Source organism: Artemia franciscana, chromosome 2 (assembly GCF_032884065.1).
Source record: "Artemia franciscana chromosome 2, ASM3288406v1, whole genome shotgun sequence".
Taxonomy (NCBI): domain Eukaryota; kingdom Metazoa; phylum Arthropoda; class Branchiopoda; order Anostraca; family Artemiidae; genus Artemia; species Artemia franciscana.
In genome coordinates this window covers 32,097,823-32,119,640 of record NC_088864.1, presented here as the reverse complement: position 1 = coordinate 32,119,640, position 21,818 = coordinate 32,097,823, and the positions used below count along the sequence as shown (strand labels likewise).

Sequence of the window (21,818 nt, the reverse complement as noted above, 5' to 3'; positions counted from 1 at the left end):
AGTATACTGAATTGGTATAAAACGAGTTTCTTATTACAAGAGTGCTCTTCAAAAAACCTTCAAAAAAACATGAGGCAGAAATGCTCTACTCTGCTTGCCCCACGAGTGCTAGTGTGGCTTGCAAAAATAGCCATGAATTAAGAAATCAAACCTAAAACTTCCAAAACTTACAACGAATAAAGTAAAACTATTACAGAATCCCAGAAGAACCAGTTTGGCTGCCAAAATATTAGCCAAATCGTTGTTTTCTGGCACAAAATTGTCAAGAATGGTAAATTGATCCGGCAGGATTAGCAGAGAAACTGATTTGCTTTTTATATTGAATTGGTGTATCGGAAGTTGCTTTTTTAAACTAATTTATTTATTGAAAAACCAATCTACAAAAAACCTGTGTATGTAATAAAAGTTTTCTTCTTACTTACAGTTCACTTGCAACGAATTGTATGAAAAGCAGCGTGGTCTAGATTATTTTTGGAAAGGTTAATGAGTAAAATCATTATTTGTTTGGTAAGCTGTAGAAGTTAGTCTCTAGGTGTCTGTCTTTGTTCTCTATATTAAACAAAAAAAACAAGTTTTTTTTAACTGCAAGTATGAAGCGACATTAAAACTTGAAACAAACAGAAATTACTCCGTATATGAAAGGTGTTGTACCCTCCTCAACGTCTCGCTCTTTACGCTAGAGTTTGACTCTTTGTCACAGTTCTGCTATTTAAGACAATAAAAAAAAACTTTAGCGTAAAAAGCGAGACGTTGAGGAGGGGACAACCCCTTTCTTATATGGAATAATTTCTGTTCGTTTTAAGTTATAATATCGCTCCTTACTTGCAGTTAAAATCTTATTTTGTAAATTTAATTTCTGAATGTTTTTTAATTAATGCATGTTTGATTTTGGCTCTCCGCACATGAATAATTAAAACGAATTTGCATACTAATTTTTTTTGGATAAATGGCTTCCTCTTAGTTTTGATCCGACGATTTTGAGAAAAAAGGGGTGGGGGAGGAGGCCTAGTTGCCCTCCAATTTTTTTGTTACTTAAAATGGCATCTAGAACTTCAAATTTTGTACGGACGTTTTTATTAGTAAAAAATATACGCAACACACCAATTAACTTACGTAACGAACGTCAATATTCGTATATTTTTATTACGCATATGAGGGGTTTCCACCCTCGTTAATACCTCGCTCTTTACACTAAAGCTTAAATTTTGTCCCAATTCTTTAAGAATGACCCCTGAATCACAAAAAGCCGTAGAATAAATAGTTAAATTTACCAAAAATACTTTAGTGTAAAGAGCGAGGTATTTAGGAGGAGATGAACCCCTCATATGCGTAATTATTTCTGTTCAATTTAAGTTTTAATGCTGCTGCTTACCTTCAGTTGAAAAAACTTTTTCATATTTATTTTTTCATTTTTTAAATAATGCAAGATAATCCTGTGCCCCCTTTATGGAGTTTCTCTTCACCCATGACAAATTTCTTCATGGAAAGAACCTCCCATGTATCCCCCTCCCCTCAGCCCCCAACCAAAAAAAATACCCCTGTTATTATGTTTTTGACTATCTTGAACGAAAGGGCTATTTCAAAATTTTGATCCGTTGACTTTGGGAAAAAATGAGAGTGGGAGGGGGCCTAGGTGCCCTCCAATTTTTTGATCACTGAAATAGGGCACTATAAGTTTTAATTTTCGTCAGAATTAGCCCTCTTGCGACATTCTAGGACCACTGGGTCGATACGATGGCCATTGGGGAAAATTAAACAAAAAACAAACAAACAAATAAACACCCACCCGTGGTCGGTCTTCTGGCAAAAAATACCAAGTTCCATATTTTTCTAGATAAGAGCTTGAAACTTCTATAGTAGGGTTCGCTGATATGCTGAATGTGATGGTGTGATTGTCGTTAAGATTTTGGGACTTTTGAGGGGTGATTTCCCCTATTTTCCAAAATAAGGCAAATTTTCAAAAGCTCGTAACTTTTGATGGGTAAGATTAAATTTGATGAAACTTATATATTTCAAATTAGCATACAAATATGCTTCTTTTGATTTATCTATTAGTATCAGAATTCCGTATTTTAGAGTTTCGTTTACTATTCAGCCGGTTCGCTCCTTACTACAGTTCGTTACCACGAACTGTTCGATGTATGTTTTTTCGTCAAATGCTAATGGCACCACTTATGTGTAATTGATTACTTCAGCTTTTAAATGTTATGATTCATAAAGATAGTACGTTTTATGACTTGTAATTCTTTTTTACTTTTACCTGAGATTAACTGCTTTTGCCAAGATTTGCATATAGAAATTAAGGGTAAAGGCCTAAATGTTCATTGCTAGTAGAAGAAAAGGATATATTTCTTTAAAATGTTGTATAAGGTATTGTTCGTTGGTAGTAAACGTGTCAAGGAAACTTTATTTAACTATTCATTTCTACATAGTTGTCAAATTGTCAAGCTACAAGAGTTATAATAACAACCCTTTTGGTTCCCTGTAACGATCTACATAAGGAGCAATTTTCTTATCAAAGGTTAGCTTGCTTTGGGAATTTGCAATGTATTCTGTAATTTGTCAATATTAGACAATTTTGGTGATAAACAGTTTTAGCTAAAATATTTCTAAGGTAGTAAATAAATTAAAAAATAAAAACAATTTTCGTTATTTTTTTTTTACTTTATTATTCCAAAAATTGTCGTTTGTTACTTTCGTCACTAATTCGTATCCGTCGATTTCTTGTTGATTTTTTCTTTCTTTATTTTCTTAATTTAAGGCAATTGACAATCATGTATATTATTTACCGATTGCCTTTCAAAACGATTGGATTAAAAAATATTATTGTTATTAACAATTATGACTGAGCAAGTCAGCCCCATTTTTGAGACAACGTGAAAACAATTAATTAATCTTTTATCACATTGCTCTTGCGTTAGACATTAGAGTACATTCGTCCTTGAGGCACAGGCGCGAGAAAGTAATACTTAGTGTAAACAATGGGAGGTCTAGGGTATGTGGAAGGGGGTATCCAGCCCTCCTCTAGCCCCGTTCTTTGTGTTAACCTCTTGCTAGTACTTTACATAAAGCATTTACGCTATCAAAAAGTAAACCCAACTGATAGTCATAAGTTTGATTTTCTTTTCATAGGCAGTAGTTGAATCAAATTGGTCATCGAAGAATGTCGAAAGCGGACTTGTAAAAATAAAAAATATGAATTTCAAGTGGTGATTTTTGAAGGATTTATTAATTAGTCATTGCCTTAAAATAAGCTGTTTGAATTAATTGGGCCTTGACCTGGAGGCTGCAGGCGAGGATTTGGCCGAAAACGATGGTCTGAAATACTTTAGAGTACCAACAGTATTTTTCAGTGACTGAAAGAAGGGATGTTGGATTGTGCATATAATCGTGGTCCTTCAACGACACAGATTTCAATATATTGGCTTGACTCTGATCTCAATTAAATAAAAAAGTTTGTTTCAACTAAAAGTAAGGAGCAACATTAAAACTCAAACCGAAAAGAAATTATTCCGAATATGAAGGGGTTCCCACCTTGTCAATACCTTGCTCTTCACGCTAAAATTTTAAAGACTTTTAACATAGCTTCCTATTCTAATTAAACGGCCATTTTTTTAAATAAATTTCTGAACGTTTTTTAAATGGCGCCAGTAAATCTGGATCACCCTCCATGAAAATTCCCTCCCCTAGCGGCCCGGTAAACTCCTCCATATAGAGCTTTCCCCACATAAAATACGATCCCCCTTCTGTAAAATCCCTTTCGAAAAATTCCACCTCGCTGAAAATCCCCCCCTCCGTAAAATTTCTTCCAGATAATCAAGCCTGAAAAGTTTTTGTTAGCATGCTTTCATTTGAAAAAGACTAAGTTTTAATCGTTTTTCCAATCGCTCTAGGTATCTCCCTTCCGTGCAAACTATTTCCCAAAATCTAAACACGCTGAAAATTTCCCCCGGACAATTCCCGTCGAACATCTTCACATACACAATTGAGTAGGTAAAGAGAAAGTAAGATAAATAAAAATAATCTCGTAAAGGAAATCTGTCAAATCCCCCAGTGTAAAATCTCCCATGGAAAGTTCACCCCCCGGAAATTTCTCTCCACATGAAAAATTGACCTCATGGAAACCCATCCAAACAGAAAGTCCCCCATCGAAATATGTCTGTATACTTCCCAATAACAAATACTATGCGTAAACAATTGGCAAACCTTATAACTTACAGACTTATCCCCAGAGGATAGGGGGGTCATTTTATCTTTAAAGGTATAATTTTGGGACTTACTGTGCTGAATAAAATGGCTATCAAAAAACTTTTGATTGGATGATTTTGGGGTAAAATATGGCGTGGGGAGCTGCCCTCCAATATTTTTTGTCACTTAAAAAGGGCACTGTGACTTTTAATTTCCGTTCAAATGAGCCCTCTATCGGTGTACTAGGATCATTGGTTAGGGAGAAAAAAAAGAAACAAAAAAGAAAACAAATGCATATCCGTGATTTTTCTTCTGGCAAAAAATACAAAATTCCACATTATTGCAGATAGGAGCTTGAAACTACAGTACGGTTCTCTAATTCACTGAATTTGAGAGTATGATTTTCATTATGATTCTTTGACTCTTAGTGGTGTTTTTTCCCTTTTTTGAAAATCAGGCAAATTTTCTCAGGCTCGTGGCCTTTTATTGGCAAGACTAAGCATAATAAATCTGCATTTCGCGATCAGCATAATAAGTCGATTCTTTTAATATACTTATTGATATTAAATTCTGTTTTTTTTTAGAGTTTTGGTTAATATTGAGCCGTGTCACTCCTTACTTGCATTTCGTTACTACGAACTGTTTGAAAAGGTGCAACCAATCCACATTTTTGTTAAAATGAATTTCTCAGATTTTCCTTTTATCACGCAGTTATAAGGATTATGAGTCCTTGCCCAGGGGCTATGGGAATAATTTTTCCCCAAGTGAGCAGTCTTTCGACTTTTTTGCTTTGTTTTGATTAAGATGTGTGTATTCAAATTTTGTCTCATTGTAATTTAGGACCGTGAGGGCACCGTATCACACGAAAGGTGTTGACATGGTTGATGCTTGCCATTCTTCTGTTTGGAGCTCCTAAAAAAGGTACTGGAAATTTTATTCCACGATCTAACGATTGTTCTCGAAACTTGTTAGGACCATATGGTCTATGACGAGGCTAGGATTAAAAAAAAAAATTAGATACGATGCTTTTATCAAGGCGAATATCCATTGGTTTTGATGCAATGCTTTTTTTTCTTAAACAATTCCCTATATGAATCCCAGTAATATACACATTTAGTAATGACTTGTATATTTTTATTCGTGAGCAGGACAAACAAATATGATCATATTATTTTTTTTCCCATAAATTATCATTGGTAGGTGAAAAAAATAAACTGTAGCACCCACTCTAATTCCTAAAATCTTCATTTTAAGATAAAAAAAAGCATTTGAAGATAAACGTGGAACCGATTTTTCCTTTTGTTGTAAATAAAAGAATGGAAACTAAAAAAAATAACATTCTTTTTTCCTCTACAAAATGCTGAATGCTCTGACAATTATACTAAATTTTGATGGATTGAGCTATAATATTGGTTTTCTTTTTTCATCGGTCAAAAAGTTATCACTTGAAAATATATTCACAGATATTTCTTGCGTCACTTATGAAAAATATGAATGAATAAGTCAAATTTAAATGGAATCATAAGTAGACTAACTTTTTGTTACTAGTTTGTTTTCACATATTTACACACAAGTAACTAGAATGTGTCAATGTTGTGGAATTTCAGTTCTATACCTGAACTAATGTTACAAAGTACTACTACCATCTTAAAGTTTTCACAAGATTTATCTAAAGGATGTCAATGACTATATTTGCATAAACATGCCATTCAAACATTTGACACTTCTTTTTGTCCTGACTTCAATGTCTATCTTTGCAACGGGTTTCGTTTTTACAATAGCTTAGTCTATTAGTAGTTACCCAAAACCGTGCAAAATTCGTGTGACATCTTTCCTTTTAATAGAATAGAGACTATATTTATGAAGACACTTTGTGTAGAATGCTGTGATTTAGGAATTTCTTTGATGGTTTTCCTGTTAACTTATTTGACGGACTCTTCTCTATTGTTCAAACATAGCTGTTTTTTTTTTTTTTCGTTATCTTCACTTTCCTTTGAACTAATTTTGTTTGGAGTTGTTTTTTCTTTGTGTTATTAGCCAAAAAAAGAATTAATATGCAAATTTCATTTTAATAATTTATGTGTGGAGAGCCAAAATCAAACATGCATTAATTCAAAAACGTTCAGAAATTAAATAAAAAAACTAGTTTTTTAACTGAAAGTAACAAGCGACATTAGAACTTAAAATTAACAGAAATTACTCCGTATATGAAATGGGTTGTCCCCTCCGCAATCCCTCGCTCTTTACGCTAAAGTTTTTAATTGTTTTAAAAAGTAGAATTGTGGTAAACAGTCAAATTTTTTTGCTGTGGCAAACACAAAGAAAAATGACAAAACCTCCCACAGCCTCTGGGGAAAATGCCTCTGTGAGTTATATATATTGCTTATTGCTTATATACAAAGTTGGTCATTATTAAAAGCTATATACATGATCCTGAATCTCCAAAAAGACTAAGGATGTTAAGGTAAAAGTTTCAGAAAATATTCAGGGAAATCTCAAACAAAATCAAAGCGCACTATATGTATAGGGGTTGTCCAAAGGACACTGCAGTAATATCTAAGGGACGGCAAAGGGCATTAAGTTGAGACTTTACATACATTTTGATAGGGAAGTTGAAAAAGGAACGGAGGAACAACAGCCCCCCTCTCTTGCCCTTATAGATGGCCCCTTAACGCTGATAGAAAGCTTAAATGGCCATTTCATTCAAAATACTCACAACGTCTAATAGTTTTACATCTGGGGAAGCCATGCCTCCATAATCCCGGGGTAAGGAACGTAAATTGTGCAATTTTTATCCTTTTTTACAAATGCAGGTTTTACCATTGGGAAAAGGGAAATGTTTGGCCCTTGTTGTGTCCAAAAAGGCTAGGGTTACTAGACGTAAAATTTTGGGAATGTTAAATGGTATATTAAACTATATCAAAAGATATTATTTGCATCCAATTAATAAAAAAGGCATATCTGCATTAGCTTTGGAATGAGTAATGGTATTAACTTGAAACTTTCAGTGTTATTACTTCTACAACTATTACGGCTGCAAATGCGGCTCGTTGCCACTGCGACTGTAACTACTTCTGACTACGACAGCTTGCAACTGCTATTAGATCTACTTGTTACCACTTTCAGGGCATATTTAGGCAAATGTTGAACAAAATTAAAACACACTGCGTGCATTATGTGTATCAAAATCGCGCATCAGCATCGTTTCAAGAACGAATGAGGCATTAAATTGAAACTTTCAGGGCATATTGAACAGGGCTTAGAGGGCAATGGGCCCACCTTGTCCTTTTCAGACCCACCTAAATACTGGCCAACATTATAAAATAGCCTCTTTGTTCATATTAGCTGATAGATTCACTGAATTTGCATCTGGGAATATAATGCTGCCCATAGCCCCTTCAGAAAAGGTTTTAAATTGTGCAATTGACCCAATGTTTGCTTACAGAATTTATCATCGGGAGGTAGCGGTTATGTTTGATCCTGAGTGATGCAGAAAAGGCTAAGGGTATTAAAATAAAACTTCAGGGAAAAAACTACACCCATGGAAACTTTGCTAAATTTAATTGTTCATGGTACCTAAAAATGACCTCGCTTCAGCCATTTCGTCACTTTCCTATAGCTCATTATTATTTACAAAGTTCAGGTCTTAGAAATATGCTGCGCCTCATGACTTGTCCACCTATAGGAATAACTAGGTTGTCTGACGGTGACCAATTGGAAAGCGATGATATTCTGATAGTAGCATAATTCGCAAGAAAACAGTCAAGTTCTTCAAATGTCACTGTGAAGCTGATGTCACCATTCTAAGAAAAATATCGTGATGTTTCCCATGCGACCATACTGCTCATAGTCACACAGTTTGTGGTAAAGAAGTGTAAGTAAGGAGCGATGTCGCTCAATAGCTACAGAAACTCTAAGAAACAGACTTTTGGTTACAATAGATACATTAAGAGAATCGAATTTTCAAAAATCAAACTTTAGCGTAAAGAGTGAGGTGTTGAGTAGAAAATAACCCCCTCATGTACATAATAATTTATATTCGTTTAAGTTTTAATGTTGCTCCTACTTTCAGTTGAAAAAACTCGTTTTTCTTATTTAATTTCTGACCATTTTTTAAATAATCCTGGGAAACACGGATCCCCCTCCATTGAAAATTCCCTTCCTTCATGAAAAAATCCTCCGCAAAATGATCCTCCAGCCTAACTCCCCCTCCACCAGAAAATCCCCCTGAAAATTGTGTGTACACTGCCCAATAACCAATACTATGTGTAAACAATCGGTTGAGTTTTCAGGATTTTTTTTAAATCTAGCTAAATTTCAGTTCTTTTTTTACCATAGTTTTGGGTGTGAAATACCACCGAAAATAGCGTTTGAACAATGTTACTTTGGTGTTTTAAAGCTCTATCCTTACCTTCCTTAGAATTTATGAAGAGCTTTTATTAAAATACCCACAGAGTAAGGACACAGTATCGGATAACTAAGTGTTTCCAAATGGGAACGTTAGATGTCTTGGTACCACGAAATGTCTTGTAGATATAAAACTGATGGTATATTTTAGTTTGTAGATTGCTTCCAAATGATGCTTATCTGATAAAGACGCTGTCTACATACTAGACGAACTAACTGATGACGAGGAAACACGGTTATAATTCCTCCCGATCCAGAGTAGTGAGCGAGGAAGAAAAGGGGGTTTGTTTGCTTTCCATGCAAACAGAGCATGGGTGCTATCTTTTCCATGGTTATCCCTACAATATCAATCAGCGCATTGGGTGAGCAAAAAGTGAGCAACAGCCAGCAATGCCCTTTGATCCAAAGGTCACAAACCTAATGCCTGTTGTTGTCGACACTTGTTGAAAATACTCCCCTACTATGATTCACAGTAAAAAATAATGAAACAGTTCGTGCGAACGAACTCTAAATAAGGAGAACCGGGCTCAATAGTAACCGGAACTCTAAAAAACGGAATTTTGTTAAAGTTTTGTTATATTTAGCTATACTCGTCAAAGGTTACGAGCCTGAGAAAATTTGCTTTATTTTCGAGAAAAAGGGGGAAAGACCTCCTAAGATTCATAGAATATCAATGAAAATCACACCATCAGATATAGCGTATCAGAGAACTCTACCGTAGAGGTTTCAAGCTCCTATCTGCAAAAATGTGGAATGTTGTACTTTTTCCAAGAAGAAAGATCACGGATGCGTGTTTATTTTTATTTTTTTATTATTATTTTTTCCCAGGGACGATCGTATCGACTCAGTGGGCCTAGAATATCAGGAAACGGCTCATTCTAACGGAAATTATAAGTTATGGTGCCCCTCTTAAGTGACCAGATAAAGGGGGGCAACTACGCCCACTCCCACGCCACTTTTTTCCCAAAATCGTCCGACCAAAATTCTGAGATTGCCATTTTGTTTAGCATAGTTGAAAGGCCTAGTAACTATGTTTCTGGAGATGACACGACCCTTCATAGCCCTTGGGAAAAAGTCTTTATATTTTAAAATTTGCCCATTGTCTCAATTTCAATTCAATTCAATTTATTCAAATAAAACTAAAATATAACACTAATCAAACAGTTCGTGGTAACGAACTGTAGTAAGGAGCGACCCGGCTCAATAGTAAACGAAACTCTAAAAAACGGAATTTCGATGCTAAAAGATATATCAAAGGAATTGGATTTTTATGCTGATTTCAAATATATAAGTTTCATCAAATTTAGTCTTTGTCATCAAAAGTTACGAGCCTGAGAAAATTTGCCTTATTTTGGAAAATAGGGGGTAACACCTCCTAAAAGTCATAAGATCTTAACGAAAATTACACCATCGCATTCAGCGTATCAGAGAACCCTATAGCAAAAATTTCAAGGTCCAATCTACAAAAATGTGGAATTTCGTATTTTTTGCCAGAAGATAAATCACGGGTGCGTGTTTATTTGTTTTTTTGTTTTTTTGTTTTTTTTTTCCCAGGGGTCATCGTATCGACCAAGTGGTCCTAGAGTGTTGCAAGAGGGCTCAGTCTAACGGAAATGAAAAGTTCTAGTGCCCTTTTTAAGTGACCAAAAAATTGGAGGGCACCTAGGCCCCCTCCCACGCTCATTTTTTTCCCAAAGTCAACGGATCAAAATTTTGAGATAACCATTTTGTTCCGCATAGTCGAAAACCATTATAACTATGTCTTTGGGGATGACTTACCCCCCACAGTCCCTGGGGGAGGGGCTGCAAGTTACAAACTTTGACCAATGTTTACATACAGTAATGGTTACTGGGAAGTGTACCGACGTTATCAGGGGGATTTTTTTGGTTTGGGTGTGGGGTTCAGGGGAGGGGGGTATATGGGAGGATCTTTCCTTGGAGGAATATTTCATGGGGGAAGAGAAATTCAATGAAAAGGGCGCAGGACTTTCTAGCATTACTATAAAAAAAACAATGAAAATATAAACATGAAAAAGTTTTTTTCAATTGAAAGTAAGGAGAAGCATTAAAACTTAAAAAGGAACAGAGATTATTACGCATATGAGGGGTTCTAAAAATACTTTAGCATAAAGAGCGAGGTATTTAGGAGGAGATAAACACTTCACTCTTTATGCTAAAATTTTTTTTAAATAATTTCAACTATTTATTCTACGGCCTTTCTGATTCAGGGGTCATTCTTAAAGAATTGGGATAAAACAAGATTTAGTGTGAAGAGCGAGGTATTAACGAGGGGACCAACCCCCTCATATATATAATCAAAAATATAAGAATATAAAAGTTTGTTACGTAAGTTAATTCTTAAGTTACGTATTTTTTTTTTACTAATAAAAACGTTCGTTAAAAATAAAAGATCTAGTTGCCTTTTTAAGTAACCAAAAATTGGAGGGCAACTAGACCTCCTTCCCCACCCCTTATTTCTCAAAATCGTCTGATCAAAACTAAGAGAAAGCCATTTAGCCAAAAAAATAATTAATATGCAAATTTCATTTTAATAATTTATGTACGGAGAGCCAAAATCAGACATGTATTAATTCAAAAACTTTCAGAAATTAAATAAAAAAAACAAGTTTTTTTAAATGAAAGTAAGTAGCGACATTAAAACTTAAAACGAACAGAAATTACTCCGTATATTAAAGGGGCTTTTCCTCCTCGACACCCCGCTCCTTGCGCTAAAGTTTGATTCTTTCTCGTAACTCTACTTTTTAAAACAATAAAAAACTTTAGCGTAAGGAGCGAGGTGTCGAGGAGGAAAAGCCCCTTTCATATACGGAGTAATTTCTGTTCGTTTTAAGTTTTAATGTCGCTCCTTACTTTCATTTAAAAAAACTTGTTTTTTTTATTTAATAATAATAAAGATCCTGGAAGCGAACTTGTTGAGGACCATAACCACAAAAAATTGAAAATGAAGATGAGAGAAAAAAAAAGAAAAGAGAAAACATGGGTAACTAAAGCAAATTGAATAAGAATTTAGAGAGTTATAATATCAAAATTTTAGTACATTGTTATACAGCGTGCGAAAACTTGTGGATAGCTCGACACTGGAGGGTATTATGTTCCATTGAAGTATCTATATATATAAAAATAAGTTGTCTGTGTGTGGATCTGTGGATGGATCAGGTGACGTCATGTTTCGGCAGACGTCATGAAATTAGTTGCCATCATTTTTGTTATGACGATGCTTAGTATATTGTAAAACACATTAATTTGGTTAATAATATACCATTTAAAACACCAAAATGAACATGCTGGAGTAATCACTCGGTGAGAGAGGGTGTCAGAACGGAGAATGAAGGTCCCAGGTTCAAATCCTGGTTAGGCTAAAAAAGGTAAAAAACTAAAAACTAAACAAAAAACTGAAAAAACTAAAAAAAGGCAAAAACTACAAAAAAAACTAAAAACTAATAAAAAAAATAAAAAAGCTAAAAAACTAAAAAAAACTAAAAAAAAGGTAAAAAAATAAAAAAACTAAAAACTAAAAAAAAGGAAAAAACTGAAAAATAGAAGAGAAAAAGAAAACTAATAAAATTAAGAATAAAAATAAAAAAAAATAAAAAGATAAAAACTAAAAAAAAAGTAAAAAGAAAAAACGAAAAAAAACTAAAAAAGCTAAAAAAAAAGGTAAAAACCAATAAAAAACTAAAAAGAAAAAAAGGAAAAAAACTAAAAAAAAATTTCATCTAAAAAACTAAAAAAAAACTAAAAAAAGGTAAGAACTAAAAAAGAAAAAAATAAATGACGACACTCAAAGAGAAAGCGACCGGGACAAAAGGAATGTTCGATTAGCAATCAACAAAGCACCGGGACACAGGGAGTATAAATGACGACCAGGACATAAGTAAAAAAAAAACTAAAAAAACTAAAAAGAAGGTAAAAACTACGAAAAAACTAAAAAGAAAAAAAAAAACAAAAACTAATAAAAAAACTAAAAATCTAAAAATCTAAATAAACTAAAAAATAAAAAAAATAAAAAAGGAAAAAAATAAAGGAGAAAAACAAAACTAAAAAACGAATGTATATACAGACCGGGACACCGGGATACAAATGACGACCTGGACACAGGGAATATAAATGACCATACATAAGCCATAATGACCAGGACATAAGTAAAAAATATAAATGACGACCGGGACACAGGGACACAACTACAACGGGGACGCCGGGGGGCACAGGGGGATATAAATGACGATCAGGACACCGGGACAGGGAATGGTCGATTAGCAATCACCATCAACAAAGCTCAAGGGCAATCATTAGAATCATGAGGTATAGATCTGAATACGGATTGTTTTCCCATGGACCATTATATGTTGCATGTTCAAGAGTCGGTAAACCTGACAATCTATTTATATGCACAGACAATGGGACAGCAAAGAATGTTGTATATTCGCAAGTTTTACGTAGTTAAAAACATATATATAATATATCTATCAATATTCACAGGTGGGACATAGGGACACAACTACAATGGCGCGTAACTAATATGGCGCGTAACGACTTACGCGCGCGGGGGGGCTTGGGGGGGCGCGAAGCGCCCCCACCAACTAGGTGTTGGGGTGGCGCGAAGCGCCACCCCAACAGCTAGTAGATTTATAAATGGGGGATCGCTGGGCGGAACTAGAGACACACTTGGGGACAATGAAGGAATGGTTGGATGAACGGAGACAGAGGCCTTCAGAATTATTAATATTAAAATAAGATAATAATTGAGGAGGAAGATTTTTATGGTAAGCGGAGTATGCAAGGTATAGATTTAATTTTTGGATGATTTGTTCAAAAGGGATAATACCAAAATCGGAGTACAAGTCCTGGGTGGGATATAGTAGGGGCAGCCGAAAAACTGCTTTGATGGCACGGTTTTGGGCAGATTTTAATTTATTGGTAACTGAAGGAAAAGTGTTGCCCCAAACAGATCCACAGTATGAGATATATGGGTAAATAAAAGAGTAATAAAGGGTGACAAGGATATCGGGAGGAAGAAAATAATTCGCACGATTAATCATACTTACCTGTCGCAAAATTATGGCTCTAATGTAGGACACGTGTGTTGCAAATGATAGGGAGGAGTCTATGTGGACACCAAGAAACTTGGCAACTTCGACCTGTGAGAGGAGATTGGTAGAATATTTTAGGCCAAGTGCTTGCTGAGCTTCATTTTTTTTGTAAGGGGTTCGAAATAATACAACCTGACTTTTCTTGATGTTAATGGTCATGCAGTTAACTAGACACCACTCCTGTACTCTATTCAGAAGGGTTTGAGTAGAGGCGACGACGGATGGTAAATTAGGACCGGTGATGAAAAAGTTGCTATCGTCAGCAAAAAGTACTGGGTGCACTGATGGACCCAGGTCCGTAACCAAATCATTAATGTAAAGGAGAAAAAGTATTGGACCAAGAACAGAGCCTTGTGGGACGCCCCCTCGGACAGGTAGGGGATGTGAAGTCAACCCGCCCAGACTCACACTCTGTACTCTACCAGAGAGATAAGAGCCAAACCATGAGAAAGGAACTCCACGAATCCCTGAGTTGTTGAGTTTACTTAATAGAACACTGTGATCAACCATATCAAAGGCCTTAGAAAAGTCCAGAAATAAGCCCAATACAGTATTTTTAAGGTCAAGTTGGGAACGTATAAACTGTGTGGCGTCTATTAGTGCATGAGCAGTTGAAAATTTGGAACGGAAGCCATATTGATGAGGAGAAATCAACGAATCTGAAGAATGAATCCCAAATAAAAAGGGAGAAACACATCGGAATATAATTCTCTCGAGCACTTTAGATATAACTGGGAGAAGTGAGATTGGACGATAATTAATTATCTCAGACGGATCGCCTTTTTTATGAATCGGCATAACAATTGCTGATTTAAATATTTCTGGGAAGACTCCATTGGTCATAGACAGGTTTGCTATGTGCACAATGGGTTCACAAACATAGGAAGATACGGTCCTAAGAAGCTTATCACTTATGCCAAAGAAGTCAGATGTACTACTATTAGAGAGACATTTGATAACTTGAAGCACCTCTTTACGATCAGTTGGAGAGAAAAACATGGATCCAGGATTCTTGCTAGGCTGTACTGACTGGGAGAAGGAACAGGAGTTAGCATTTGGAATATTAGTGAAATAATTATTAAAAGCATCCGGTACTGAACTTGGGTCAATTAATCTGCCACTGATGTCCTTAAGGTTAAGAGGTGCAGATCTTGAATTTCTTTTTTTTAAAAGAATTTCATTTATTGTTGACCAAATTTTTTGCAAGTTCCCTTTGCAATGAGAGATTTTCGAATAATAATAATTTTTTTTTTGCTTCCCGGACAAGTTTGGTATATAAATTTTTGTATTTTTATAATTAGTCAGGTCAATAACGTTACTGGTTTTGCAAGCTAACATATATAGGTCATCTTTTCGGTATGATGAGATTATCAGGCTATTAGACATCCAGGGGCGTATATGGGTAGTTTTTTGGTTTGATTTACGAACTGGAAAGGTTGAACTGATAAGATCACTCAGTCCCTGTGTAAAACCATTCGTGGCTGAATTAACATCCTGACAATCCAAAACCTTGGACCGGTCGAAGGATTTCAAACGATCCGTGAACCTGTTCATATTCACAGTATTATATATTCTATTATACGTAGGGGTTTTAGTTCTAGAGGGCTGAGTAGTTGGTAGGTAGGGTAGCGAGAGATAGATTGGAAAGTGATCTGACAGGTCAGAAAATACTATTTTGGAGGACAGGTGGTTTCCCAGGGAAGTGGATACAAAAATGTTGTCAATTACAGTTGTAGACCTCACAGGATCAACTCTAGTAGGAAAAAGGATTGTGGGAAGAAGACCACTTGAGGTGAATGTTTCAAAAAAGGTATCACAATCATTATTATTGCTAACATTTAGTAAATTACAATTGAAGTCCCCAAAAACTATTGCCTTCTTTTGTGGTAAATTAATAAAACTAGAAAAATCATCAAACAGGTTACAAAAGAAAGGGGTCGGAAATGAGGGGGGCTTATAAAATAATGAAAAAATAAAAGAATTTTCGTCAACACTTATGTCTACGATTATTGAATAAATGCATCTATTATTTATAGGTTGCGAGAATAAGGATTCACAGTCTAATAGCCTGGTGAATTTCAGACTTGACCGGATGTAGAGAGAAATGCCGCCAGAGGACTTGGTTAATTTTCTTTCAATATGAATTGCTTGAAAACCAGGGAGGGAAAATTCATTCTTATCATCAATTTCTGAAAGCCACGTTTCCGTTATTCCAATTACGTCGAAAGGGCAGTAACTATTAATTAAAACTAAGTCTTTAAAATTAGCCCACTTATCCCGTATACTTCTGATGTTAAAGCAAATTACATTAAGTTTGGTCTCTTCCATTAGCTTAGGTTTCATATTTTTCACAAAATCAAAAGTGTCGAGATATTCACAGTTAATTTGGTTTAAAGGGCTATCGGGGCTAGCTAAGGGGCTGGTGGGCAAATTATTTTCGTCATCGTAATAGTTAAAAACAACATTATTACACAGTGATAAATTCGTGAGAAACGTAAAATCTTGTACGGTGCACGTTTAAACATCCATTGTGGTCTGAGTTTCATCATCTCCTTGATTAGAATATTGGAAATCTTCTTCAGCCAACGAAATATCATTGGTGGTAATTTTGGACTGGGATGGAAAGTTTGCCGTTTTTTTCTTAGATTTCTTGCCTTTGACTAGGGCAGTGGCATTGACTACCGTCTTGGTGGTTGTGGCAATTTCAGAGCCTGCATTGATTTGATTTGCAGTTGAGTCTACAGGCTTAACTAGCTTTGATGTGGAATCTATGTCCTTTTTCATGGAGGATAATTGAGCCATAGCTGTTTCTAATATGTCATCACCTAGGAGTCTAGTGATAGTTTTCTTCTTGAGAATATTTTTGGTTTCCTCAGCTTCATTACTAACCTCAATTAAGTGACTGACTGTGAGATAAGTTGCAAGCCTTTGCCATTCTTGGCTATTTTTAGATGAATCTTTTGGAGGGCAGGATGTTGAAGTAAACTTAGGTAAGGGATGGGGGGAATGACTAGAACCTTGAGTATGAACATTATTTGCCTCTTTTGGAAATGATACTGTCTTTGCATCTGCTACAGCAACTGTTGCTTGGCTTCTACTGGGCCGATGGGGTGTGGGTTGCCAAGGGATTCTTGCAGCTACAACTGAGTAGGGTAGGTTCATTTTATCAGATGTTCTAAGGATTACAACTCGCTTTTGGTGAGCTGGGAAAGATTGTATTTGGAGGGCTGTGTGTCCCTTACGGTTACAATTTCTACAGAAAGGGTCTGACTCAGGGCATTCACTAATTGCGTGGCCTGTTTTCCCACACTTAAGGCAAAACGGATGGGACTGTTTGCAGTGTTTTTTGCTGTGGTCAGACAAGGCCAGACAAGGGCCAGACAAGTGGAGCATTGTAGGGGCTTAGGCTTATAAATCTTGTAAAAAAGAGACATACCGTACAAGAAAATTTCTCCACTTAGCTCAACTTTGCAGGAAATGAGGATTGAACGGCTAGGATGAAGAAAACCTTCTTTGTTTAAACTTAGCCTTATAGCAGTTGAAGGATTGATGAGAAGACCTGAAGAATCTATTAGTTCAGTTTGTATTTCCTCCACTTTTACATTGGTATCAACACCATACAGCACATACTTGTGTAACTTTTCCACATCTTTTTTTGTGGCTAAAATTTTTGAGCCATCAAGAATTATTTCTTTGGATTTTGACAGGACATGGTCTGCCGCCTGAGAAGACATAAAGTAAATATCAATAGACTCGTCCTGCTTGAAAACAAGTTCAAAATTCACCTTGGTGATCAGAAAACAGCTTTCCTAATTTGCATTATTCGATCTATTGAAAAGGGTTGGCCATTGGTTTTCTTGATTGAGACAGTATAATAATTGGGGTGATCGTTAGCACTTGTTTCTGGGACACTTGAAGAGAGGGGTTGCACTATCGTTGGTGAGCGAGCTTCATCCTTTTTCCTCTTTTTGCCAGGCGTCTCACCTCTTTCATTAGAGTTAGTTTCGGCTAAGGCCTGAATTCCTGACAAGTGGTTAACAGTTTTGGATCACGTAGTTGGGGGGGTTCTAGGAAGAGTTTTATAGGTAGGTTGGAATGGCGACCGGCTAAGGGTTTCAGTGGGAGTATCCTTCTCGGGTGGTAGCCTTAGGGGCTTTTTTCCCCGTCATTTATTCCGACGAGATACTGCAGATTCACAAACTGTTAATCAGTCTTAATCAGCGATAACACCAATATATTCAATTATACACTAATAATAACTCACTTTGTATGAAGTGAGCAATCCCTCACAATTAAGTCCGCAAGTTAATTGCGCAATCTAACACAATACAGTACAAAAAGTAATCCGATTAGGTTCATAAGCTAGTTCCTTTTAGTTCAGATACTAAACTTATACTGTTCAGATACTAAACTCATACTGATTCATACTGAGTTTACGAATAGTATTTGTATAGTATTAGTATTTTGGAAAGTATGCATATATTTTTGGGGTGAGGAAGGGAAGACAAATTTTTTGCCGGAGGGACTTTGCACGGGGAGAATTTTACATGGAGAGGGAATTATCTGTGTGGTTAACTTTTCAAGAGAAATTGTAAACTGGGGGAATTTGCCAGAATCTCTATACGAAATTTCTTTAAATGTCTTGCTTTGTTTTTAGAGAAACAATTTTGCACGTGGAGCTGTTAAGGGTAATTGTCAGGGATAAATCTTCACCTAGATTGAATTGTCCAGAGGACACCTCCGCGGGAGGGGGATTTTCCCGTGGAGGTGGAGCCAGATTTCCTGGCATTATTTGAAAAAAGATCAGACATTAAATAAAATAAACAAGTTTTTTCAACTGAAAGTAATGAGCAATATTAAAACTTAAAACGAACAGAAATTATTACGAATGCGAGGGGTCCCTCTTCAGCACTTCACTCTTTACGCTAAAGTTTAAATGTGTTCTAATTCTTCAAAAACGACTCCTGAAACACAAGGGTTATTTAATTAGAACAATAATTAACCTTTTTTAAAATGTGGAAAAACCTTAGCGTGATAGGGTAAGTAGATACCGTAATGTCGTTTATGTAAGCTATTGTGTATTATGGGTCTCACTCAGGTTAAAATCATAATTTTTTTTGTCAGACTAAGTTGATCACCTTTCGAAATTTTAAGTTTCTGTTCGGCCTTTATAACGCTTTCGTCAAGTAATAAGACGTCAAGCATTAAATATCTCTTAAAATATTCTTTCTTGTCACTTCTCATCAAAGAGAAATCCTAAGTTGAAACAGGAAGATCCATATTTCCAACGAAAAGAGGGATAACTGTCTATTAATACCTCTCTTTGAACACGTTTTGGCTTAAAAGTATGACCCCGTCCAAAATTAATCGGGGCTACACTCTTCTTTTCTGCGGTTTTTTCACCTCCTAAGCTACATCCGTTGCATTTGTTATGTTTTTAAACACTTAGTAATTAATAGGCATCTGAAAGCTGACATGTAATCAAAACAACAAGTGATGTGTGATTGGAAAGCCAGTTATTCAAACTGCCTTCTGTCTGTTAAGTGGTAACTGATGAGCCGTAATCACTCATTAAAAACTTCTTTTTATTATGAATATTCATGTATTTTGTCATGTACATTAACTTCCTTTTCTAGCTTTACAAACATTACCCTGATTGTTCTAAGGTGAAAACCGTGAGAGCGTAAGCTGCAATCGTTATTCATAGGTTCAAAGCTAGTGATTGACATTTCAGAAAAGCTACTACATCCAATCAATCAAGCAAGTATTTCTTTATAAGGAAAGCTAACACGAAAGCCATAGTTCCTGATTTGGCCAGAATCGTAAAAAGAAAAAAGCCAGCTTGAACGCAAAAAAACTTTACTCAGACTAATAAATATTTTACATGTTCAGTTTTTGCGCCTCAGATTTTTTACTTTTTTTTTTTTTTTTTTTTTTTTTTTTTTTTTTTTTTTTTTTTTTTTTTTTTGTTGATTTCAATATTGATTCCAGCGGTTAGTTTAAGTTTCTTCAAAAGTTCACACTGCAATTGTGCGTAAACCGATTCTGCACCAGATCAATAGCACAATGTTTTATGTAGTTATAAGTTGAAGTCCTGATTGATTTTCGAACACTACACATCAACGAAGGAGATACTCAGACTAAAAGTAAACGACACAGTAGAACGAATTGGAGGGGGAAGTCAAGGAGCGTTCTGCCCACTGGATTCTTCGCCTCAGCAAAGCGGTATTGTTTACCGTTTTGCGGTACAAAACTACAATTTTGCCTCAAAGAGGGCCACATTACTATCGCTTGAAAATTCTGAGGTAGCCAATTGATTCAAAATTATTGAAAAAGTATATACAAAAGTATAAGTTCAAGCCGTACGAGGGTTCATTTGTGCCTAAGTGTAACGAAGTCCATATAAAATAAACGGTTAATGTAGGCACTAATTTTTAAACCGTCATTTAACTAGGTTGATTCACTTGATACTGGAAGAAATTATTTACTGTTAAGCATGCTTCGGTTTTAGCCATTATGGAGGAGGGTCAGTTTATCATTTTGAAAGTGAGTGAGGTGGTGTACCTCATGCCTCAAAGGAACACTTTTGTGCAAAAGTTTTCTAACTCTCGGTAAACCTTAAAACACATGTTGTCTGAGGTAGGGGAACTAATCACCAGTCTCCCTTCAATTGGACTGAGCCAGAATATGGGTGTTGTGGGGTTATAGCTTTCCTCTTATTGCAGAAATATGTTTTGTTATAACAGAAAAGGATCTATTGATATGATTCCGAGTACAAAAGGTGGAAAATTCCATCATGCGTGCCGTAAGGGAGGTTCCCAGGAGGGACAAAGTAACAGTTGCATGAAACTTTGTTTATTTATCAACGTTTAATTTTGATGTATTAGGTTTTATGGCTTTTTTTGTGAATTAAACAGTTCGCATAAAGAAGAAGTGAGTCATGCTAACAGTTAGCAAAACTCAAAGAAATTAGTTTGCATAACAATGGATACATTAAAAGAATTCACTTTTAATGGTTATTCCAAACATACTGATTGAGTCTATAGGTACCCACCAAAAGTCACGAGATGAATTTTATGCCATCGAATTCAGCATATTAGAGAACTCAACAATAGAGATTACAAATTCCTGTGTACATAAATGTGAAATTCTGTGTTTTCCAGGGAAAGATGATGAGACATTCATGCTCATTTGTATTTTTTTTTTTTTTTCAGGAGTGATCGTATGGAAACCCTTGTTCCAGAATATTCAGATAAGTCTCTGTAATAGAAGGGGCAAGAGAGGAAAATGTAATGGGCAAGAGTTAAGCTTCAACGGTTTTCTGTTACCCAGCAAGGTACGTATCCTAGGTAGATCCGTCTAATAATAATTTTAAGAGTTTCCAGGGGCACCCATTCACGAAAATGGAGGAAGGCAACAATTTTACTGTTTTTTTGTTTTTTACGAATACACAAAAAAGGTATGTTTCGAAACCCATGGAATGTGTTTCAATGTACGTGCTAACGATACAGTGACACTTTTAATTTGTTTAACCAGTGATAATAAAAGCTATACTTACATCATTATTTTGAAATAAAAGTGAAAAATTTTAAGCTAACGAAACAAAACATAATTGTTCAAGGCATACATTTTCTTATTATTTATGTTCAAGGCTTAAGCGACTCAGTGCCAGTGAAAGAGGCTAATAAAAGTTTTCCAACAGCTAAAAGCCCTCTGTAGTAGGTATTATGGCTAGTTTTAATTGACGGATAAAGATTGTCTTGGACGTAAAGGAGAGAGAAAAGGGAGAAAAGTAATAGAGGAAACAACAATAAAGAAAACACAGGTAATAAGAATGCTAAGAAGGGGCGAGTATGATAAAGGACTCTTCCAATCATCTTATGCATGAAATAAAACAAGGCAGGATCTGTTCTCCACAATTTGTGTACAACAAATTACAATATAGACACCACGTGACTCTTACTGCACTTTTCGTGGTGATGTTTAACCTGACTATTATGTTTGTGCATTGCAATTAGCACCAAAGGCTTAAGGCAAACTGATGAAATTTTAAAATTGGCAAAATAAAATGCAGCACTAGTAGAAATGGCCTGTGTATAACCCTATACCGAT

At 35.6% G+C, this 21,818-nt stretch overlaps 1 long non-coding RNA gene across 1 annotated transcript in view; it reads left to right on the top strand.

Annotated features, from left to right (window-relative positions):
• Nucleotides 1-21,170, top strand: part of LOC136040223 (uncharacterized) — a 46,314-nt gene extending 25,144 nt beyond the window's left edge. Inside the window, exons 2-3 of the long non-coding RNA XR_010620646.1 lie at nt 5,029-5,109; nt 20,921-21,170. This is a non-coding gene — a long non-coding RNA (uncharacterized LOC136040223). The remainder of the gene's footprint in view (nt 1-5,028; nt 5,110-20,920) is intronic.
• Nucleotides 21,171-21,818: the final 648 nt, after the last annotated feature.